The sequence below is a fragment of the Giraffa tippelskirchi genome, chromosome 8 (genome assembly GCF_054371585.1).
Source record: "Giraffa tippelskirchi isolate mGirTip1 chromosome 8, T2T-mGirTip1v1.2.pri, whole genome shotgun sequence".
NCBI lineage: Eukaryota > Metazoa > Chordata > Mammalia > Artiodactyla > Giraffidae > Giraffa > Giraffa tippelskirchi.
This window is the reverse complement of record NC_137282.1, coordinates 4500562-4526315: the sequence shown is the minus strand read 5'-3', so window position 1 is coordinate 4526315 and position 25754 is coordinate 4500562. Positions and strand designations below refer to the sequence as shown.

Sequence of the window (25754 nt, the reverse complement as noted above, 5' to 3'; positions counted from 1 at the left end):
TTGTTGACACATTTCAAACTTCATGATTTCCAGGTAAAAGGGGTGAGCTGAAGTCCCCTCCTGACATGATTTATGACCTGAACGCTCCCCATGCATACATGCTAAGTCACTTCAGTTGTGTCAGACTCTGCAACGCTATGGACTGTAGCCTGCCAGGCTCCTCTGTCCAAGGGATTCTCTAGGCAAGAATACTAGAGTTGCCATGCCCTTATCCAGGGGATCTTCCCCACCTAAGTATCAACCCCACGTCTCTTAAGTCTCCTGCACTGGCAGGTGGGTTCTTTACCATTAGCGTCACTTGGGAAGCCCTCTAAAGTTCCCCAGACCTCTATAATCAATGCATGCTGTGGCACTAGCTTACTTAATTGTCATACACAAGGAGAAAATGTACGTCACAATTTTGCAATTCAATTTTTGCTTTGAATCAGAGCCATTCTTTTCCTCTCTCACTTGAATTTTGAAAATTAAAATTCAGAAGTGTTGGATATTGACGTGAAATGTCCTTCTAGAAAGTCCCCAGCCTCAGTGCCATAATGACATCAGCAACTGGCCCCAATGGATGCTAAATTCTCAAACTCACAGCAAGACTGCAGATTCTAATCTTCGATATTCTGTCATTCCACTCTGCTTACTCAGAAAATGGATCCATCTGTAGGTGCAAAATGCAAATTTCAGGGAAATGGCACCTTAAAATATTCTGACATAATGTTCCATCAGCAGTCCTTATAGTTAGACAAATAAAGACAATGAGGAGCCATGCAGACCTGTTAACATCTGCTCAAAACCTGCACCCGCATTTCCTTGCCTCTGCTTGCACTAACTCAAGCTAGAATTCATTTAGGTAATTCCTTAAGCTCGGAACGCTTAGCATGTCACATTTCCACCAAGTCTCATTTATATAATTAGTGCTAACATATGGCCCACAATCAACACTGGAGATTTGGAATCATTTTTAGCATGCCGTTAGACCTGAAGGGGTATGGATTCAATATGGAGGGAAGAGAATTAGGCATGCAAATTCCATTTGCGATAACAAGAGCGTAGCAATGGAAATTTACCCCCAAAAGGTTCGGCTGCTAATCACATAGCAAGCAGAAAGAATTACATTCTTAATAACCTTCACCAAGTGCAATAAAAGGAAATAGAAGTTTGTTTTATGACATGCTTTTGGTTACTACTGCTCCCCCTAAACTCAGAAATATTTCGCAAACCAGTGCTACCAACTAAGATCACCTCAACAGAATTTGCCCTTGCACAGTCTGCTTTTGGTATCTGAATCAAGACACCCTCTCTGCATCATTCAGTCAGAGTTCATAGCCAACCCAGCATGGTCTACAGAGATCACTCTTTTCCTGTTTTAAACTCAACGGTCTTCCTATTCAGGTGTCATTGATTCTTATTCCAAAACTTGGTAGCTGAAATCAACTCTTATTCCCTTAATTTTTTTAAATAGTTAAAAAGCTCTGAGATGATGAGGGATACAAGAAAAAGTATGGATAATTGACTTAGCCAGGTTCTAGCAGCTTCATAAATCAAAAATTGAATCCATACGTTAATGGGGGAATTTCCCTAAACCAACACATCTTCCTTTTTCTCATAAATCAATACCACTATGGTCTTGGTAATAATACTTACCTACTTTGGGCCATGCAATACAGGGTAAAGAATGTAATACCACTCTCACAAAACTCCTAAAGTTGAGATTATCTTGATTTCACAGATGAGTAAACGAAGGTCACTCGACACAAGGCCTATCAAATAGTAACGGCCAAGAACTCTGCAGCCTGTGCTTTTTTTTTTTTTCCTTAAATTGGAGAATAATCACTTTACAATATTGTGTTGGTTTCTGCCAAACAACATGAATCAGCCTTGGGTATGCACACAGCCCCTCCCTCTTGAACCTCTCTCCCACCTCCCACCCCATCCCCCTCCTCTAGGTCACAGACCATTAGGTTTGAGCTCCCTGCATCATACAGCAAATTCCCACTGCCTATCCATTTTACATATGGTAAAGTATATATTTCAACTCTATTCTCCTAATTTGCCCCACCCTCTAGTTCCCCAACTGCATCCACAAATCTGTTCTCTACGTTTGCATCTCCACTGCTGCCTTGCCAATAGGCTCTTCAGTACCATCCTTCTAAATATATATACATATACACACATACAGACACACAGACACATCAATATACGATATTTGTTTTTTCTCTGACTCACTTCACTCTGTATAATAGGCTCTAGGTTTATCCACCTCATTAGAACTGACTCAAATGTATTCCTTTTTATGACTGAGTAATATTCCATTGTATGTATGCACCACAGCTTCTTTACCCATTCATCTGTCGATGGACAGCTAGGTTGCTTCCACATCTTGGCCACTGTAAACAGTGTGCAGCTCGTGTTTTTAATGACTTTGCTATTCTTCTCTCAAGCTCTTAATTCCTTGTACACCTTTGACCTCTCTTTCTGTCATCCTTCATGGCAAACTAGACATCAAGTCTTGTTGACTCTGAACATCAGAATTACTCAAATCTGTTCATTCCAAGTTACTTCATTAGATTAGGGCCTCATTACCTTAAACACAAATTAGAGTAAATAAACCCAAAGTCCATTTCAGATTTAAAGTTTGATGCATCTATTTGTTGCTTTCTAAGTGGTTTCTTCCCAACAATTATGAACACAGCTACAAAACCATGTGGCTTATTATTACTTCTCACTACCTCATGCAATAGTGGCCCTGGGGAAGTGTTAAAGCAGGTGAATATCTAGATGATCCAGGGGTTATGAAACCTTAGTTCAGTTTCATTTTTACCATGAAACAGCTGTGTGAGCTAGAATAAATCACTTAATATGTCCAAACTTACATGAAAACATCCATAAAATGAGGATATAGGACCAAAAACATCTAAGAAGGCTTCCACATCAGCATGACCAAATCATTCCCATCCTGCAGAATCTTTGTCTACCCTTTAGAAAAAAATTTATAACCTTCAGCCTGGGATCCTGATTAGTTGCACTTCCTTCTCATGGGAATGTTTGATGAAACACAAAGAACCACAAATGCAAAACTTGCAATTACTCCTAGATGTTGGGCCTCCCAACCACAGTTGGGCAGCTGTGTGTGTATGTTTATACACGCATACTCAGTTGCATCTGAACTCTTTGAGACCCCATGGACTGTAACCTGGCATGCTCCTCTGTCCATAGCATTCTCCAGGCAAGAATACTGGAGTGGGTTGCCATTTCCTCCTCCAAGGGATCCTCCCAACCCAGAGATCAAACCTGCATCTCCTGTGTCTCCTGTATTAGCAGAAGGATTCTTTACCACTGAGTCACCTGGGAAGTCCTCAAACTGGGCATCTACCTAATATAAATGTCAGTCTCCTTAGCTTTAAAGGGAGTTTGATTCAAGATTCTCACATGGACTTAGAATGACATGCTGGATAATCCATGGGAAAATGAAGCAAAGATAAGAGTAATACAGTAGAATTTCCATAAGGCTGTATTTATTCAGTGCAAAGGGATTTCTTTTGTTCTATGATTGTGTCTTAGTCTTTTGTATTAAAATCGCTGAAGAAACAATAAGCTTTTTTAAAAATATCATTTGACATAATAAAAAACTGGCAATCCTAAGTTAGTCCAGTATCTCCAGGAATGCTCTGGAATATTCCATTTCCCCTAACAATCACTTAGTCTAGTTTTCTGTTTACGGTGACTTCCCCACATAGGGTATCATACAGGATACTGTATGTTTCACTTATGACTATTCTTGTCTTTCTCCAGGCTTCATTAACTCAGAAGTTAACACCCTTTAAATTCATCCCCATGCTAAAGTATCAGCAATGAAAACAACACACACACACATATATTTTTTAACAAGGTGCTACTAAAAGAAGGAGATTCCATTACAACATGGAAGGTGAGAATTCTACCACTTAACCACACGATGTCTTGGCTCCATTAAAGAATGAGATGGCAAGCAACTTAAAAATTAATGTTGCTTGGTTTTGTTTTTAAAAGTTCTTTGGGCAACTCTGCCTCAGATAATCCCTCACTGTCCATCTTCTCTCCCTGGGTTCAAGTTCCCATTTTCTCCCTGAATTCCTACATTTCTCATGAAGAACATAACAGATGATGAAGTTTAATGCTCCCAGAGACTAACTAACTTGCTCGAGTTGGCAGAGCCAGTAAGGGGCAGACTCAGACCCCAAAGCCAGAGACATCATTGCACAGCCTACGCAGTCTGCAGACTCCACCACTGTCGAGGGGTGGAATGGAATCCCGGGGTCCATGCCTTTCCCTCAGCATGTGGTAAGTCAAACTGGCTAGTTATACTGGGAACTCACATAGGCAGGAACTCAATTTGGGCCAGCTAATGGAGGGTGCTTGTGGAATATTGCCACAGAGATGCAAGATAAGGGGAAAAATCATAGGAAAGGAATTAGATGGAAAAGAAATCTGAGTTGCTACTTAAAAGGCAGTTCACTTGAGTGATTACTTTGAAAACTAAACTGATATAAAATCTTTCCGATCCCCCGTCTGATTACAAAATGTAATAGGAAATGGGATTAATTGAAATCTTTAAACACAAGACATAACTGCTCCTTTTCCACACTGAATCTCCTCTCCACACTGTCAACATCGCAGACCTGGGTCTCAGTCCTGAGAGTTTTTTGAGTCAGTGAAGCAATTCCCACCCATGGATGTGCTCCTATTATTTCCATGGCTGAATAGAAGGGACTATTTGATATTAAATTGTCAAATGAAATCCCTTTGTACTATGAAAACTTGAACCCACGAGCCACGCCTTTGACTACAGACACAGACCTCACCACCATGTAAAGGAGACATGTTTACATTCCTGCCAATCAAGACTTTTCAACCAAAGTCAGCTGAAAAGACTTTCAGAGCTCACTTTAACCCTACACTACCATCCACAAAGCTCATTTACATAACAAAATTTAAGTGTGTTTAAATGAGTAAGAACACTGTTTTGATGAGAATCATAAAATTTATCTAACATGAGTGACATTTGCTTATAAGGAAAAGCATGGCACAAACTGTTACTGGTGGGTACAGACCACACTGTGTGTAGTTTATTCCTCAGGCATGTGTGCATGTATGCTAGTATCATACTGAAACCACATGTGTTCATGTATGATTACATACAGGCATTTGTGTGGTACACATTAAAATGTGCTAACAAATTAACTTCTGGGATTAGAAGACTAGGGATCCAGAGTTAACTTTATTATCTGTGCAAAGAATAGGCTCATCAGCTGTGAGGGTTTCATGGAAGAATTTATGTTCTAAAAATCATTATCAGGACAGCTAATCTGAAACTAAAAAGTGCTACAAATGGCCTTGAAAAACTGAATTGGTAGTGTCTATCAAAACTGGACACTGATGAAACTCCTGATGAGAATATTTAGGAAGAAATCTGCTTTCCTCTGACCTGACCAGTATTTTTTATGGCAAAAGGTAAAAAGAGCCTCCTTATTGTAACACAAAAGGGAATGAGGACCTGAACTTAACCTTTTAAGGCAGTTTGTATTTGTTACCGCTGTAAAACTATAGAACAGTTTTTCTGAAAGTTAAATATAGAATGAACATATGATCCAGCAATTCCATTTCTAGGTATATGCCCCAAAGAATTGAAGGCAGGGACTCAAACAGACACTTGTATATCAGTAGTCACTGCAGCATTATTTACAATAGTCAAGAAGTGGAAACAAATCAAATGTCCGTCAACAGATAAATGGATAAACAAAATGTGACATATATACAAAATGAAATATTATGAATCCTGAAAAAAGGAATATAATTCTGATACACGGTACAACATGAGTGAGCCTTGAAAACATGCTGAGTGAAATAAACAGACACAAAAGAAGAAAAAATATCATGTGATTCAACTTGTATGCAGTACTGAGAACAGGCAACGCCACAGAGAAATAAAGTAGAACGCAGTTTACCTGGAAGTGGGGAGAGATGAACGGGAGAATTATTATAGGACTGGCACAGAATTTGTTTGGGATTATAAAAAAGTTCTGGAAATGGATAGGGGTAGTGGTTACACAATATTGTGATACACTTAATGTCATCGATTATACATCTTACATGGTTTAAATGGTAAATTTTATGTGCATTGTATCACAATAAATATATATATAATCTTTCTGATTCCAGAGTTATTAAAGCTTAGCATCACGAGGCAGTGATTCTGTCTATAAATTACTACTTATTTTTAACCGGAGAGAAACAGTATCTGCTGGGCTGACAATAAAAAAACAAAAATCTATGGGGGAAATCAAAAGGTGTGTTGTTCCCTAAAATATGAGCCTGGAACACTGAAGTCCTCAGGACCTAAAAGGAAAATATACCATTCTTTAACAAATCCCATGGAACAATGAAGACCCCAGGGCTACAGGAGAAATTTAGAAAAGCAGGAGGAAAGTGGGTTGTATTAATAGATATAAAAGTGCCAACATGATGCTTCTGAACTATAGAAACATCAATTTCATTTGGCCCAAATTAAACCTGGAAGGCTACCTTGCCTCTCTCCTTACCCTGGTCTTAACCCTGACCCAGCAAAGTGGATCTGATCACCTCTCAAGTCGTGTCTCTCTCTCCCTCCAGAAAAGCACCTCTAACCAGCACATCATTGGCTGTGCAGGGGTGTGGGTATGAGGAGACAGGTGAGGGCAGACGGGTAAACTCCATCTATATGGGGGCCCGGCAGTAATGTCACTGTACACGGAGGTGACGTCACATCAACATACAGGAAGTCCTCTACACACGAGCCTTCACGTAGTGAACTTTTCAAAGATGCAAACCTGCATGTCCATGTCCTATCATGCCAGTTAGTTCATGAGGCTGGCACACACTGTCTTGTGCATGCATCCTCCACAAGTGGTTGTGCTTTTGTGTACTTTATTGCAGCTGGCGGGCTCGAGTCCATGGAGTCACAAAATGTCAAACAAGACTCAGCAACTGAGCACGCACACACTGTGCAGAGTGGCACGGGGTCTTCACTGCACGCCCAGGTCTCCAGCAGTGAGTGTAACAGCAGTGACATACAGCCAATTGTATTAGTGGGTACCTTGGCTAACTGTTGGGCTTACTAACGAATTGGACTTTCGAACATGCTCTTGGAAGGTAACTCATTTGTATTTAAAGGGACTTACTGTATTGAATCAAATTGAATGACAACTAGCTGTTTCTGGCACAGAATGAAGAATTGTTATGGAGAAAGATAAAGGGACAAAAATAAAGACAGGAAGGAAGACAAGAGTTTATTTTTCATTTTCATATATCTGTTTTACTCATTATTAAAAATCAGGCATGCCTCAAATGAGACAATTACTTTTTGAAGTCACATCCTTAAATTATACGAAAAGATGAATCTTACATTCTTTTACAGACAATAGTCAAGAAAGACTTAATTTTACTTCTCATGACAGCTTCAACAGTCATAGAAGACTAATGCTGAAGATTTACCCAGACTCCTTGTAGATGTTTAACCCAGGGATGGCCTTTTCCCTTGGAATTTTGGCAAAGAACACCCTACACACTCCACAGTATTTAATTAACCAGAGACCATTCTCAAGTACACTTAATTATAGGTCAGTATTCTGACTATATAAATCATGGAAAAGGAAAGGAAATGACACAAAAGCCCTAGACTAATATAATTTATAGCTATCTGAACTAACACAAGGGAAGAATGGTACTGTGCTATAATTAAAGATTAGGTTAGTGCCAAAAATCATAATTTTCTGCCTGGCTTTAAAAGCAAATGTCATGTTAATGATAGTTAACTTCTGATTACGCAAGGATGATTATATATAGTTTGTGGATTATCTATGCCCTCATTTTCTTTCCCTCCTCCTCATGTTGCTTTATTGCTAATTAATCCCTCTATCAGAATTCTGATTAAGGAAAGGAAGAGAAGTCGAAAATCAAATTAGTCCTTTGGGCTGATTGTTAGCTGCCTCAGATAAGAGTCTTGGTTAAGCTGATGTGAAAAAACAATGCCTTTCTGGACTTGCTCTTTATACTGTAGTGCTTCCTGACCTTCTAACTAAGATTATCTGAAGCTGAGCTTCCTGAGATGCTAAAATATCATATTATACATAACAGTCTGGAGATATTTTTATTTTGTTGTATGACCTGTGGTCCCAACACATAAAATTCAGAAAATGTCTTCATTCAATATATTAATACGTAAAACAAATAGAATCTCAGGAATAACTCTGTACCCCAATCACCATCACACATCTCAGAATTGTGATGTTAAGTAAGAAGCACTTATGACTGCACCGTATCCCTACCCCACACAAACATGGACAGGGAGATACAATTACAAAATGAAAACACATTTAGAAGTGCGATTCTAGAATATAATTTTGAGACTCTAGGAGAATTTTCTTAATGGTACCTTTGGCCCTTTAGCAACTATGCTGTTTCCAAACAGTTAAGCTTCAGAAGACATTCAGATTCTCTCAAACAGGTATTCAATTTGTATATCCTCCTAAAATACCACAAACAAAATTCACCTACTCTGTGCCAACTTGTCAGTGGTGAAATCAAGAGAAGATTAACATTGAGTAGAAACGATGAACAACCAGACAGAGCTCTCTGACAACGGGCCTGCGGTAAAAATCGGCCAGTGGACGGCCATGCTTTGACAGCTCAGTTAGGATCATGCTATATCAGAGTCATCACATAAGAAATTAAAGACAATCTGATTTCTGAATCTAAACAAGATCTCCTCACCCTGCCAGGCCTGCTCGAGGACATCCCACCCATCTCCCATAGGAGATGACCACAGGAGTCTGACCGTAGGAGATGGCAGTGAGGTCCACATCCTGGGGATTGTGAAAATTCAGCACACACCTGGTCCTTTTCCACGATCTGCCCCCAGTGTTGGAGGTGTCAATGTTTCCGCACACCAACAACAGATCTTTAAACTCACTTCTGTGAAATCAGAGGAGACTGTAATTGCAGGGATTAAAAACTAAAGAAGGCTGGGAGAGGATGCAGAGCCAGGACAGGGTCAGTCCCAGGCTTTCATACTGCCTTAGGCTTGTTTGGGGTTTTCTTAAGGCATGGCAATTTCGTTTGTTTGCTTTGGAGGTATATACGGCATCTATGGCTTTCCAGAGAGGGAAGGAATGAAGTGCGGTTTTCCTTTGGTACCTCTTGGAGCTCAGTGAGATGTGGATATATAGAATGACATAATGCCTTTGTTCTATACCTAAATGTAACAAAGCAATTTGACTTCTGCTTAAAACCTGCAACAGAGTATGAAAGTGCATTATGTATTAAATTAGCCAGCTACAGCCCATTACTGCGCTTTATGAAGAAAATGACAAAACATTAATAAACAGCAGCCTTTCAAAAATACCCACCTCTGGAAAACATAAGTTAATGCAATCACAGTCCAAAAGGAATGTAAACCAATATTATAATACCACATGATATGGTTCGTTAAACACTTCAAGTCTTTAGGGTGCTTTTCGGAATTGCAAAATATTTCTGTCATCTCCCAACTGTAATTCGGTACTCCAAAACACCATTAACTTTTAAATGTACCAATTTGCTTTTTGCTGCTTGATAAATCTTATTTGTCATTCACAGGCTCTATATTCATTTTATGCTTTATGATGGCTCAGTTAAAAACTTTTTCCAGTGCAGCAAATTCCTCAATAAAAAAGCCTGAAAATGGAATGATATTTGATTCTAACAGTACAGGAGTACAGCCAGCCATTTTCCTCTTTGACATTAAAATGGATAAAATTATTTATTGTAGGAAAATTATTTATATTTTGATTACAGAAGCAATCAACACACTTATTAAAACTCAGTACAGCCAAAGCGTAAGAGGTGTGAAAGAATTAGTTTCATGCATTAGACTGCAAAAAGGCAGAAGTTTCTATTAAGAGACTTAAGGCTTATTCATCTATGGTTTATAGACCAAGACCAAATCCAACTTAATAAAAGTAAGAAATTCAGAGCACATGGTAGGTTTCCCTCAACAGACCTGCCAGGAAGAAAGACAAAAGCAGTTTAAATCTTCAAAGTCATCTAAACAATATATTAAAAAGAGCTATTCTTACCAGAAAGATCTTCCAGATTACGTCTGGATTACACTGATTCAGGCCGAGATGTGCCCATAACTTGTCCACCCTCAGCCAGAACGGTAGGCGAGCAGTTAACAGACTAGCAACCATTGATGCGCGGCACCTGACTTTTCACTGCGAGAGCCACAGTGGAATGGCTTCTTTTCCCTGTTCTGGCTAGCTAGGGCCAACGGCACAGCTGGATTTCACAAGTCATGATGAATACAAAAACGCAGACAATACCTTTTGGCAAAATAACAATTGAAATCGCTCTTTATCATTATCTCCTTCAAAGGGAACTTCATTGAGAAGCTGAGAAGTCTCTTAACAAAACAAAAACGTCTTCTCTGAAGGTTCCAAGGATATTTAAAAACTGTTCTTTTTTTTAAAATGTATATGTAGCTTATTACCTTATTAGAAAATACAGCGAAATATGTTTATGTGTACTTGAGTTTAGAATGCCAGTATTTTGTTTTTTAATGTTTTATTTGCTGCTCTCTTACTAGATTACATCTTTATATACTACAACACAAAAATAAAGGGGTTGTCAGAAAAATGATCATTAAAAAACTATGGATATTTTTCAAAGTAAACTGTTTTAAACTTTGTTAGATTGCCCACTGTTTAAATAGTAAGGCTCCTCATCCTCTGGAGCATTTGTGTCTCCGAGTGTTCTAGAACCATCTTGCTCTTGAGAAGCTCAGCTGTGGCTGCACATGCCAGGCGCGGACTCAATTTGCTCTAACCATCAGTCCACACTGCTGCTGCTGGCTGCACGAGGTAAAAACTCTACTCAGTGACAAGACTGTGAAAAGATAGTGTCACTAAGAACCTAACAGAACTACCAAGTTTGAATACCCAACTTTATTTAAACTGGCTTCTGAAAAATTCTTTACTAGAGTCTGAAACATTTAAGGAATTTGTTTTAAGGCTTAGAAAAAAACATGCAAAATAGTGTTTCCTAATACATTCATGTTTTAAAGATTTACTATTTTCATGAAGATGTAAAGAATCGTAAAGAAAACCTGAAGTGAAATACTATTGTCACTGGTCTTTTTCCTCCATATGTCTCTACAATATGTACGTATTTTACCCTTGCTTTGTAAAAAACAGATTCATACACAAGGAAACAACCTTAAATTGTTTATCTATTCAACCACGTACCCTCTTTCTTTCTAAAAATTATTTTCCCCTTATTTATGATAAGGGAAATTATTATGACTTCACATTGAAATGTCACAAATCTGAATCATACTTTACTTCAATTTTTTAAGAAAGAAGATAGATTTCTTCACCTACTTAAATTATTTCTCTAGTTCTCTCATTTAAGGATAGTTTATTAATAAACTAATTACATAGGCTTCCCCTCTTCCATAATGGTTAATTACTTTTTCTGAGCTGGGAGAGAAATAAAAGTGAAAGAAAGATGGAAGTGGAAGAAAGAACTCCATGACTTCTGTCAGTCAGTGGCAGCTTTCCCAACTGAAGTAGCAATAAATTATTATATGATTTGATCCTGCTGGATGTTTCTTGGGTTTAATTAATAAATACTATTTTTCTGGCCACACATCAAAACCTCCAACAAACAATCTCTCTGAATACACATTGAATACAATATTATTTGTCCCCATATTGTTTTCTTTAAATACCAGATGAATTTGATAAACTCCGCCCATGAAACACAGAGAAGGCTTTGAGGTTTCTGAAAAATTGCAACAGATATATTCAACATACAGACACATCTATCCTCCTCTTTCTTTTTTGTGCTCATTCATGTTCAACTGTTTGTGACCCCATGGACTATAGCCAGCCAGACTTCTCTGTCCATCGGATTTTTCAGGTAAGAATACTGGAGTGGGTTGCCATTTCCTACTCTAGGGGATCTTCCCAACCCAGGGATCAAACCCATATCTCCTGCATTGGCAGGTGGATTCCTTACCACTGCACTACCTGGGAAGCCCAAATATATCTATGAATATGTGTAAAAAAATGTGTGCCTATGTATACATTTAGAACAAATTAAAATGCATGTTTAAAAAAATAAAATGCATGTTTAATGAGTTCTTTAGAGTTCCTATCGAATATGAACTTCATGGCAATTAAAATGATAAAGTGTTGGTCACTCAGTCATGTCCGACTCTTTGCAACCCCATGGACTGTAGCCCTCCAGGCTCCTCTGTCCATGGGATTTCCCAGGCAAGAATGGAGTGGGTTGCCATTTCCTCCTCCAGGGGATCTTCCTGACCCAGGGATTGAACTTGAGTCTCCTGCATTGCAGGCAAATTCTTTACCATCTGAGACACCAGGGAAGCCCGGAAAATGATCAAAGAAAACACATGTAAGTGCCTTCAACAATTCCAGCATGTAGAAGTCACTACACAATGAGATGATTGCCCCACTTGGGACTGGGTCTCCCATGCCCCTTCTGGTGTTGCAGTGTTGGCAGTGGAGAAGAGGTTCACCCAAATTGCAAACTGTGACTTTGAGACCTGTTGGGAGTCATTGTCTTCCTTTCCTTTCTCTCTGCTTGATTATAGATCAGGAAGTGCCTTTAATCCCCTTGGGTAAGAAGGCCAAATTTCTTTCTCATCAGAGTATATAGTTCATGAAATAGGTAAAAATAATAATTTTTTTTTCTGTCAAGCAGGCTCCAAAACTTGGGAATTTTTATTTATTGTGGCTCTCAAAGTATCCAAAGATATAGCTCAACATTCAGTTAAAATCACTGCAATTTTTCTACCAAATAGTTTTGTGGAAGGAGATATAAATTTAAAAACGTGAGTCCAGAAACCAACTGAATGGTCAAAGCTCTCCAAACAACAAATGGAAAGACAGAGCCAGACTGGATATTCTCTGGCCTCATGATAGCAAAAATAAGTGCCTGACTTAGTCAACAAATCCTTAATGAGCCTCTACTAGTTACCAGAAGGCTGCCCTGTACTGTTGCACCACAACACTGCCCAAATCCCAGGTCACTATTGACACAGTAGACTACGGGAATACCATAAATTAAGAAAAGTCTTAAATGACATGCCAAGAATGGTAAGGTTTTTCCTTATGTGGTTAGAAGGTGGGGAAATTTTCAGGCAGGAAAGAAGAGAAATAATTGGCTCAAAATATATGCATAGAGCATTCTTATTAATCACAAGAATCAGTGGCTCTTCCCAAATTATCTTCAACTCAGTGAAGCATAGTCAAGAGATTAAAAGCTGGATTATCTAGGTCAGAATTCCAGCTCCTCTAACTTACAAGTTGTGTGATCTTGAGTAAATTACTTAACATGTTGGTATTTCTTCACCTTTATGGGGATGCATATCTCACACAGTTGATTTAAGGATTAGGTAGTTAATATTTGCAAAGCATTTAGAACAACGTCTAGCAGAGAGTAGGCAGTGGGTAAGTGTTTGATAGAGAAATAAATATTAACTGAACTCCTACCACGTACCAGACATTCAGGATGTATGGATGAAAAAGACAAAGAACCACCTGCTCTGATGAAATTTACAGCAAAGCAATATTCAAGGCTCCACTAAATGGCTTTCATTGGTTTTCTTTGATGTGTGTGATTTAAAATTACTTCTGTTTGGGGAATTTCGTTGAGAATTTTAAGACCATTAAGTACAACTGTATTTTGCAATTCCAGCAGGACTCATAGACACCAAGTTAATGGTGGTAAAACTTCTGCCCCTCGATGCAGCCCACCCGCCTTTCATTCAGAACCATCAACGGGTAAGACCCCCGGCACACGGCCCTCGAAGGAGAACTCTGCACTCTGCCTAATGCAGACAGCTGTTGTGTTATAATTTTACTTTATACTTGCTCCTGTCATTAATTGTGTTTTAATAGACCTGTTTCTGTTTTCAATGTGTTAGAATATTCTTTATCAGTACAACCTGTAAAAGAGGAAAAAAAAACTGTTGCTTTTTTCATTCGAATTAAAATATTCCCTATCAAAATAGATTCTAGAATATGTCAATATCTTTTAAATATATATAGACTTGTAACTTATTGAGCTATCATACTGTGCTAGATTATTCATGAGAAATGAAAAAAGTGAGAAGAGCCTATTAAAATAGGTAGAATGAGCTATACATTATTCTTCATAATGATTAAGAAACATTGTTTATAGTTAATTCATAATTATTGGTTTTCAGAATTTTTAAGAAAGTATTCCCAAAGGAATCAATGAAAAGAAGAAGCATTCCCCTCTGTAGCAGCACTGTCCAGGCATTATAGGCAGGCCATACTGATTATGTGAATATTAGTATCGGGTAGAGTCTGGAAGCTTGAATTCTTCTAGAAGTGCTAAGAAGCAGAGCAAAGAGGAGGAATAAAAAGAGAAAAAGGGGGATATAGCTGAACAATCTAGCTGCTAGAAATGAGCCATAAATTACCGTGTTTTTTTTAACCCTACACTGTCAAAATCTAGCATGGTGTTTATAATCATGTAAGGGAAATTCAAAAATTATTTGGGAAATGAATGAATAATGACCAGCGTTTTGCTGGCTTTTTTGTCTAAAATCATGTTTTTCAAATCGTAGAATAAAACTGCTATTCTTTGCTTTTTCATAAGTGATAGTTCTAAAGCATCCTATTATAAACTACAGCTCAGGACATTTTTCCCCTTAAAATGCAATTTTATTGAATATCACCAGTCACTTTTCTGCTTACTCTCAGAGCATGGTGAGATCTTCCTATAATTTATCCATAAGAATAGCGAGTGCAATGTGCAAACACAGAGATTCACTATGCACTCTAACTTCCAAATCATTTATTAAAACACTAAGTAAGGCCAGTGCCCAGGTTCATCTGTTACGAGATTCCATTAGTAACCCGTTGTCCTCACTCTGTTTTATCTTGGAATATTTGAAAAAAAATCTATTTATAAATGTGTTTGTTAATTAAATTCAATGTTTTATTTTAAGAGAATATTGTCAATTTGAGTTAACAGTAGTTGGTTAAATATTCATATCATTGCTTTTACACCATGTCTTTTCTAAAGCTCTTTTTTTCTAAACAAAACAGGCGCTGTTTACAATCAAGACTAGGAGAAAACAGGATCAATACATTAATAGTGCGATCACTTCTGGGCTGTAAGATTCCTTTTTTGTTTGTTTCAGAGTCTGCTATATCTGGATACTAAACTGCACGAAGCAGTGCTCAGTCCTGTCTGACTCTTTACGACCCATGGCCTTCAGCCTGCCAGGCCCTTCCGTCCCTGGGATCCTCCAGGCAAGAACACTGGGGTGGGCGCCATTTCTCCTCCAAGGGATCTTCTCGACCCAGGGATGGAGCCTGTGTATCCAGTGTCTCCTGCATTGGCAGTGGGATTCTTTACCACTACACCACCTGACAAGCAGGACATAGCTTTTTAAAAACAAACTTTCTAGGAATTACTAATGCAAAATAAGGATTGATTATATCAGATTATTCAGAAACACTGCATGTGGTCTAAGAAATAGAAGAGAGGACCTCTAAATGGAAGAAAACCACTCCTATAATCAAAGGGAGTCTGGAAGAGAACTTGGAGACTGAGAATCTGAATGAACCCCAACTGTCTATCTGTGGAGGGACAGGTATAACTTGGCTCCAACAACCATCTGCAAAGCCCTCTACATCCCCAACACTTTTCTGAGAAAGAAACAACACTGAAAAACCAGAACCACAAAACAAGAACTTTCTTTCAGTGACTGAGTATAAATTAAAAATGACGAAGACTATGGGAAGAGAAGGATCACTTAGCTGAAGGAAAAATCCTTTAAAATTGAAAAAACTTTTAAGTACAAAAAATTTCAAGAGTTAAGAATTAGCTGTCATCCTCAGGTCTTTCTATCTTTCTGTCAGATGATACATTGAAAGAGTTGTTAAAGTGCAGTTACTTAATACATGGGTTAAACTTTGGTACAAACATGGATTACACTCTCCGTGTATAACAGACGGACAAAAGCATCGGATCTTTTGAACCCTGTCCACTAAGACCATGAATACTTTTGTAAGGGGTTAATTAACCCCTTCGTTTATAACACGGTATAAGCAATGCTTTCCAAGCCACAGATTCCTTTGCATGTTTCTAGTTCTGGCCATACACCTTCAGCTGTTATCAGAACTACCACAGACACTCAAGCAGATATTACTACACAGAGTTTTCAACCCTATACATCCCCAACCAAAGACAAAGATCATGGCACTGAATTCCATTGCTGTGTAGAAGCCACATGGGCTGCAGTATGTAAATACAGGTTCAATACATGCAATTTTTTATTATTCTTACGGACAGTGGAGTATATAGTTTACCTGGGAACTCAAACCTTGGGAACCTGGAACAAATTAAGTGATTCTTATACAGTGACAAATAAATATCATGCTAACTAAGCTCCTTGGTGGAAATTTCCAGGTTTTATTTTTTCCTACACAGAGTCTAGTTAAATATCAGAGTCATTGGATGAAGTGTTTGATTTGGTACTCTAAGGACAAAAACGGCTCTACAAGAAAACTATCACTTGAGGAGGAGGGCGGTTAGATTGAGAGCATTACTGGATCAATCTATCCTGCTGGCACAGAAATGGGAGGATGACTGGGGAGCATTCTTCTCATCTTTAAGTGTCTTGTGTGACTCTGTAAATTAATGGGACCAACTCTCAGTGACTCTTGTTTGGAAGTGCAGCTGAGTGACGGCAAGAAAACATAAGACTGGCCCCTTCACTTTGTTTCTGAAGCCAAGCACATTTAGCGTGAGGACAGGGTGGTGGTGGGAGTGACAAATTAAGCCTCATCGGGGTAATCTATCCTGATCCACCAATAAACTACCCGAGCAGTATAACTTGTTCTTACAGCAGCCTAGAATATAGCACCCAGGGGCACTGGTTGTCAAAAGCACACTTAATTCTTACTTATGCCTGCTCTATTGTCTTCTCCAACCTGATAGATCCAAAACCAAACTCTGTATTCTTACCGCAAAAATAGCTCTTAATCTCTCTTTTTTTTTTTTGTGGCAAACCCATCTTCTCCATCAGCCTCAAAACACTTTACCATCATCACTAACTCATCCTGCTTGTCCTGGGGATTAGCTTGCATCTTCAGTGTTATTTTAGCACCATGTGTAGATAACTGTTCTTTTCCTCAATTCAGATATATCTGTGGGCCAGTATGATCAGTGACTAAACAACGACAACACAGTCTCTCCAGCTGAATCTGTATTTGAGGATAAGGACTGTGGCATTCATATTTGAAGCAACACTGAATTGAGCAATGAGCTGCTAGAAAACAATGCTTTGGTTCCTATCACTTCAGGGTAAACTATATACCCCAGAATGGGCTTCAGGCCCTAGTGGTGAAGAATCCGCCTGCCAATGTAGGAGAAGTAGAGATGTGGGTTCAATCCGAGTCAGGAAGATCCCCTGGAGGGGGGCATGACAACCCACTCCAGTATGCTTGCCTGGAGAATCCCATGGACAGAGGAGCCTGGTGGGCTACAGACCATAAGGTCACAAAGAGTTGGACACGATTGAAGTGACTTAGCACATACACACTGCAATCTGGTTTAACAATGCAATCGTCCTTCTCTTCCGCTAATTCCTACTGCTTCTGCTTCATTCTCCGTGTTCAAAGACTCAACATTTTTGGAAAACTATAGTACGTGAAGTGCCAAGACATGTCTTCCTGTGGATAACTTGCTGCATTGCTAGAAGAGTGGATGGGGGCTTTCAAAACTATAGGCCTTCATGAGACTACCTCTAAAAGGAGGTATCAATGACAAACATGGCAAAGCATCAGCAGTCTGTAACCCTAGTTACGGGCAAGTGCAGTCTGTCATGTTTTCTGTGCTTTTGTAGGATTACTAACATTTTTAGAATTGAAATAGATTAAAAATGAATAAACGAGAATAATACATTCTTGCACTTAGCAAGTATTTGAATGCCTTGGGTACTGCAGGCAGAGCATAAGGTTGTAGGGATATAACATTTGTTTCGCTAATGCAATGCTTCTCAGAGGGCTGGGGAAAGGCCAGCAGAAATAACAAGATTAAACTCTTGTTACCAGGTACTGCTCTGTGGGAAAAGGATGAGGGGCAAGAGTGTAGGAGAGGGTGCTGGTGTTCAGCCCAAGGAAAGGTGAGAAGTGACTGCAGTCTTTATAGATTTTAATTTTAAAAAACAAAAATCTTGTCTGCATTTTATTATATTCCAAGCTTCAGCAATTCTAAATAATCTCTGATAAAACACTCCTTGCCACTGTCTGCTCTCCTGAGTACATCACTACTCTGCGCAATGCTTTCCTAAATACTTAGAAAGCCGTATTCGAGGCGCCCCATCAAGGAGCAGCATCCACCACCGTGGGTCCTGCACATGGAGGAGTCACCTCCACCACCACTTTGCACGCGTCAGTACACATGATCAACTCCTTTACTCTTCACCTCATTCCTGGGCTCCCCAGGTGGCGCTAAAGGTAAAGAACCTGCCTGCCAAAGCAGGAAATGTAATTAGCCACGGGTTCCATCCCTGGGTCAGGAAGATCCTCTTGAGAAAGGGATGGCTACCCACTCCAGTATCCTTGCCTGGAGAATCCCACAGACAGAGGAGCCTGGCGGACTACAGTCCAAAGGGTGGCAAAGAGCCAGACATGAGTGAAGCGATTTAGTGTGCACACACATCCTTGGGGAAAGGAACCTTCTCTGCAACAAGTTAAGATGCTGACCTGAATCACACCCAGTTGCTAGTGAGAGGTTTGGATCCCAGGTCCTGCAAATCACATCTTATAAATCATGATGCTATTATCCCCCAAAAATCTAGGACTGGGGCTAAAACACAGGCATATTCAAATGGTAAACACCTGTGACAACACTGAGCTGTCACACCGAGTTGTCATCTGGTTTTATATGCTGATGGAGCAAAAATATTCAGACGGGCGCTGCCCAGTACAATAACCACCAGCCACATGGATCTCAGATGACAATTAGATTGCCATTTTAAAATGACCTTAAAATCCTCATACTGGTCACATTTCCTGTGTTCATTGCCATACATGGCCAGCGTCCTGGACAGTGCAGATGTCCATCATTTTTGTTATCATGGAAAGTTCCACTGGACTCTCCTGTTGTGGAGTCTAAGGCTTTCTCAACAATGGTTCCCTCAGCTGAGCCAAAGGATGCAGAAATCCATCCAAAAAATTATTTTCACAATTTTCTCAAAGATGGTATAAAGTCATTACCATTCTAGACACAATGCCCTGAGAATGTCTAGATTCTTAGGACACTGGGATTTAGTCCTTTCCAGGGACTCCTGTTGAAAAGAACTGATTCTGAATGCCTACAAAAATGAGAACTTGTGACTAGAAGACTGTGATCACTGGATGCTGACAGGGGGGTCTAGATCTGGCTGGGTCATCAGATCTTGCACTTGAACAAGTCATACAGCCTCAGTCATACTGCTATTATGTAAAATGAAACAATTTAGCATGTTGATTTCGAAGATCTCATTCTGTTGAAATTTTTAAAAATCTACAAACACAGAAACCATGCTCCTTGCCTCTTTCCATGCCAAACAGACTCTAAGTGCTTTTAAGAAAGACTAAACATCACCACAACACATGAATAGGATTACCTAGGTATTTCCTCACACTGCCAGTTTTTAAGCTCTGTTAGCTAGTAAAGAATCCACCTGCCAAGCAGGAGACACAGGAGACTTGGGTTTGATCCCTGGGTCAGGAAGATCTCCTGGAGAAGGAAAGGGCAACCCACTCCAGTGTTCTTGCCTGGAGAATCCCATGGACAGAGGAGCATGGTGGGCTACAGTCCATGGGGTTGCAAAGAGTCAGATATGACTAGCGACTAAACCACACCACCACAGCTAGTAAACTTTAGGTCTGTTCAGTCCCTTTTGTTTTCTCAAGACTTCTCAATAACTCCATGTGATTTGGCCAGCCATTTTCAGGATTAAATAGTCCCCTTTAAGGTAAATCTTACACCTTACCTCAAGCAAAGGGTCTCTAAGGTTACTTCTAAGTCTACTGGAGTTTATTCTTGATACTTTTGCTCAGTATTTCAAAAAGCCTCTTGTCAGAACTTAGAGTCTTAGACTCTACATGCTGCAGATTCAAAATAGAAAAAGAAAAAAGAAAAAATGAATGCCTATATAAGGTTTTAAAATAACGATTCTATAATTATTGGTAGATCTCAATGGATTTAGTACATCACTAATTATACTGCATTACTGTCAAATGAATTCTTTTAGCATGATTAATGTTATTATGCTAAATCCCAAATTAATTCACAATGAGTATCTTAAAGTCTCAGCAATGCTTTAAAAGGAGGGAAAAAAAAGATGACAAATTAAACTGGGCCATTATAGTGAAATAGAGAGAGGTCTGCTATCTAAGCACTTCAAATATATCGCTAGATGAACCTATATATTTATGAAGCACCCTTCTGATCTTAGTTCAGTTTTTCAGTAGATTTCCCAGCTGGGAAAATAATGTGCTAAATGAACAGCTCAAATACTCAGTATCTTGACCTTTTACCCTTGTCTGAACACTTCTATTGTTTGTGTGTCTTTTATTGCAACCTGCCACAAGTCATCATTTTGGAAGTCAGCAGGATATAAATAAAGAACCCCAGAACAAAGAGAAAATATAGTCTCTTTGCAGTTGAATTCATAACGTATAATTACTCAGTTATTTTTCTGACACATTTAGCCTTGTCCAGTTGTCCCAGGATTTGGGTATCTCTAGACAAGTTGACCCACGAAGACCCTGAGGGTTTACACCCTTAGATTCCCCCAATCCCTTTCAGGAGGAGATTCTCAGAGAAGCTGGAAGCAGCCAGCTGCATCACTGAGCATTTAGTCTGTCTATTCTGAAGGAGAGGCTCTGTATTTCAAATGTGATCCACCTTCTCTATATCCTTTCCCAACATCCATGAGGCAGCCTCATGTAGAGGTTAAGAGAGTAGACTGGAGTAGGCATGGGCTTCCCTGGTGGCTCAGAGGTAAAGAATCTGCCTGCAATGCAGGAGACCCAGGTTCGATCCCTGAGTCAGGAAGATGCCCTGGAGAAGGAAATGGCAACCCACTCCAGTATTCCTGCCTGGAAAGTTCCATGGACAGAGGAGCCTGGAGGGCTACGGTCCATAGGGTCACAAAGAGTTGGACACAACTGAGCAACTAATACTTTCACTTTTTGGAGGTAGGTAGCTTGCCTGTATGTCTCGGGTCTCCCAAGCTGAGTGTGACTTTCGACAAAATGTTTCTATCAAACTCAGTATCCTCATCTATGAAACAGGAATGATAAATATCTCCTATAAATACGTACATAACAGGATTGTTGTGAAAACTGAAGGGTTTAATAATGCTTGACACAGTACTTAGAAAAGTGTAAGTGCTTGATAAAAGTCGGCTCTGTTATTATCTGTTCCCTGCAGATAAAGCATACAGTTAGCAACAAAACCCCCAAATTTTTCATCATCAGCACTCACTTCCCCTAAGATGAAGTACTGTGTTAAGCACTTGCAACCATTCATATAAACAAATGGATCTTCATTTCCTAGACTTACACCTACAGCAACGGTAGAATAAGGATTTGAACCAAGGTTGTTGTGCTCTAGAACCTATGTTCTTAATCTGACAGAGAAGTTCTTTTAAAACTATTTTCCTGTAATAAAGGAGGATCCCAGTATGCAGAACAAGGAATTCAACTGCATCTCCTGAGCCTAGGGATACATACCGTCTGATAATAGATCTGTGGGGAAAGAAACAATGCCGGGCAGATAACAGAGAACTGCATCCAATCTGAAATCTCCAAGTCAGCAAATGCATCAATCGATACCAGATTGAGGGCATCGGAAATGTATCATTTCCTAGAACTGTTGCATACTCTAAGAATTGCTGCACTGAGTCACTAATTGCAGAGTTGTTCACAAATTACTTCTGTTCCTGCTATTTTTACTTCTTGGTCTAGGTTCAGAAATATTTCAGTAAGTCTCAGCATCAGAAACAGTCAAGGTTAGTTAACACCAAATTCATAAACCATAATAGCTCATGCTTAAACTCCTTTCAAAAGTATCTGTGGTGGTGTTCTTAGTGCGGTGAGGGTGGTAGAGAGTGAGGATGAACTGGAGGTGGGGGTGGGTGTGGGCATCACTGAAGAAATGAGGACTGGCGCAGTTATTGGGGAAAGATGATACAATCTGCATTAGTATAGAAGGGGAGTGAACTGGCGACGAGGAGGGTCAGGGATTTGAACAGCAGCCGCAGGGACCTTCATGATGATTGGGTGCTGAGAGGAAACAAGATTGAGTTGAAGACAAGGTAGGAAACTCACTGGTAAACACAGGCATGTGGTCAGCAGGACCAGAGACGCCGTGGTGACGCTGCTCACCTAAATGCTGGTGTCACGTTCATCGAGCCAAAGACAGAGTAGGCTCCAGAGTCTGGAGCTGGGGTGAATTTAAGTCAGGTTGGAAAGATAGAGGAAAGGGTGGTACAGCCTGCGGGGAGCAGAAGGATGCAGAAAAATTCACTATACTGGGGAAGCCAGCATTTTCTCCATTGGCTTGGCACTGACTATAGAATACAAGTATATATGTATTCAGTGCTGGATGCCCAACAGAATCTCAGTGCCTGTATTTGGAATGAAACAATGAACTTAAAGAATGGATAGGCTCATGGGCTCCATTCACAAATTGCTAGGACTGTTCAGTGTTTTAAAAATTGAAAATAGTCTTCCAGCGTTTATTCACTAGGAGACTTTACCTAGAAACCTGAATTTACCATCTGGCAACACTGGTAGCACTTCACTGACGGTAAGTAGTAAGTGCTCCCCACAGAACACACAGGTGCCATTTTGACTGTTTCCACCTGCTTGGGTTTGGAGGCATCTGTACCAGTAAACCTTGACCTAGAGGTGTAGCTGCAGTCTTGAACAGAATTAGAGACTCAAGAGGGAAGGTGGTCTCAGAGAAGGCTTGAGAGAGCTACTTGAGAGGGAAAGGGACTTTGCCTTGCCAGTCAAATCCTATCACCTAAGCAGAACCAACTGTCTCTGTTTCCTTTGGGAGGTGCTATAAACGCACCCCTGTTCAAAGAGGACTAGCAAAGGTGAGTGAGACTGATGGGGACTGATCAACACAGCCACAGGCGACAGCAGGCTGTGGAGCAGAGCTTATGGCCCACGGAGTTGGAGACAGAAACAGTTTGTGACTGAATCGGAAGTAAGACTCAACACAATGGACTGGACAGAAAACGGAATTGGGGGTCAGGAAAGCAAGCTCCTGTCCAGTGCAGCTGCCGAGTGTTGTGACGGTGCCCACGGTCACATCACCCTTCCCTAGTTCCTGACTTAGTTTCGTAAGGTCATGGAAACTGGCAGCTGAAGCTGAAATGTGTGAGAAACCTGGAAGGTCAGAGTGACAACGGGAATGGGGAACACGGCCATTTTCAGTACGACATTTAGGCCTGTCGATTCCAAATTTTCCAATTTTAAATCTCTGACTATCTTTCCTGAGTTGGTTGTAAGGCTTTCTATCATACATACAGGAAGTTTTTGCTCCACACATTAACAGATTAATACATTTCTTTTGGACTGTGATCTTCATTTGGGGTGGGGGGACTGTTTAAGGACCTCAGCACATTCTTGATTTGTATGTAAATGCTGCTGCTAATTGCCAAGTTGAAAGAAGCCCCAGCAGGACCCCCTTCATGGAAACACTTGGTTAACAGCTACTTCACATGGTTAGTGTTCTTGAAAAGTAATAAAATTGCTTTTTATTTTCAAATAATCTTAAATTCAGTCTCTTCAGTTTGGATGACTGGCATTCGCCCAACTTCTGAGAACAGAAATTTAATTCTTATCTTCTCCTTAACACCTGCTGACCTCCCAGCAAACTTGAACAATACCCTATTTTTCTTCGCTGAGGGTTAGCTCTCAAATGATGTCAACCAAAAATTACATTATGAAAAACAAGCCTATAGGTGTCTAACAAAGTCATCACCAAATGCACATATGAAAACTGACACATTTTACTTTGTAGACAAAGACCTCAGACCCTCTTTGAGCTACGGTAGACTCGTTTTCTTGTGTCAAGGCAGACCAGAGCTCGTCAGTACTACAGGAAGCTACAGCTGAGGAGAATAAGGAAGCTGCTAGGGACAGCACCCTGAGGAGTCTGATGAGAAGAAATTAAAGGCAGCACAGCCAGGAGGGAGGCAGGGTAAAATTAGAAGTCGGATGAGGACCTAGAAAAGCATATACCACTCAGACTCTTTCAGGAAGGTTACTGACAAAGCCCAATACCACATCTTGGGAGCAAATACTTTCATTTCATTCAAGATTAAGATCTTTGGGTGAAAAGAAACAGCGAAAATATATTCAATTCCCCTACATCATCATCATCATCATGGTAATAAGAGTTAACATTTGTTAAGCTTTCAGTGTGCTAAATGCTGTGCTAAAGTACTGTTTGGGCTTCCCTGGTCAATCCACCTGCCAACACAAGAGACCTGGCTTCAGTCCCTGGGTTGGGATGATCCCCCGGAGAAGGAAACAGCAACCCACTCCAGTATTCTTGCCTGGGAAATCCCATGGACAGAGGAGCTTGATGGGCTACAGTCCACGGAGTCACAAAGAGTTGAACATGACTTAGCATTTAAAATAACAACACAACAACAAAGTAGTTTATCACATTTTAATTTTTTTAACCTAGGTAAGAGGTAGACACTACTGCTATTCCTGTGTCATTGAGGAGTAACATAAATCATAGAGACGTTAGCTTCTAGAAGCACACACTAAAGGTGAAGGAAATCCTACTATCATATCACTGCAGAGAGAACCCCGTCTTCTGAGTTCCACTAGTCTTTCTGTTCCAGAACTCTGCTTAATAGACCTGAGATACTAACACACATTCCTCCACTGTAAGTGTAACATTTAGTGATTCTTCAGTGAATTTATAGAAGTGTGCAGTCATGTTCACAATCTAGCTTGAAAACTCTCTGTCACCCCTAAAAGAGCCCTCTTGTTCACTGGAAGCCCCTACCTGTTTCTTCCTAGGCAGTCATTTACCTATTTTCTCTCTATATAAACTTGCCTGATCTGGAAATTCATACAAACGAAAATACAGAGGACGAGGTCTTTTGGTAACTGGCCTCATGCACTTAGCCAAAGTTTAGGCGGTTCCACCAGGTCATACCACCTATTAGGAGTTTGTTCCTGTTTACTGCTGAATTACATTCCATTGTATGAATATACTATATTTTGTTTACCCTTCACCAATTGGACATTTGGATTCTTTCTGGTTTTTGTGACCATGAACAATGGAATGCTGAGCATTCCTTTTTAAGTCTTTACAATCATATCTCATTTTACTGTGCTTCACTTTATTGCACATTACAGGTAATGTGCTTTTTATAAATTTAGGGTTTGTGGCAACCTTGTAACCAGCAAGTCTATTGGCGCCATTTTTTTTTTTCAATAGCATTTGCTCATTTTGTGTCTCTGTGTCATACTTTGTAAATCTTGAAATATTACAAGCATCTCTATGATTATTATATTTCTTACGATGATCTGTGATCTTTGAAGTAACTATTGTACTGGGTTGGTGAAAAAGTTCATTCAGATTTTTCCATGTCATGGAAAAATCTGAAT

General features: G+C 39.8%; 1 protein-coding gene across 19 annotated transcripts in view; it reads right to left on the bottom strand.

The window, feature by feature from the left end:
• Nucleotides 1-25754, bottom strand: part of RARB (retinoic acid receptor beta) — a 1227259-nt gene that overhangs the window by 777323 nt on the left and 424182 nt on the right. For 9 of the 19 annotated variants that reach the window (XM_081521062.1, XM_081521065.1, XM_081521069.1 and 6 more), the window contains one exon: nucleotides 20093-20207. The exons of 8 other annotated variants lie outside the window; for them this stretch is intronic. The gene's annotated coding sequence lies outside the window, so the exon portion shown is untranslated. Of the gene's footprint in view, nucleotides 1-580; nucleotides 650-20087; nucleotides 20208-25754 lie in introns of all 19 variants that reach the window. 2 more of the 19 variants (XM_081521064.1, XM_081521068.1) reach the window with 2 other exon arrangements.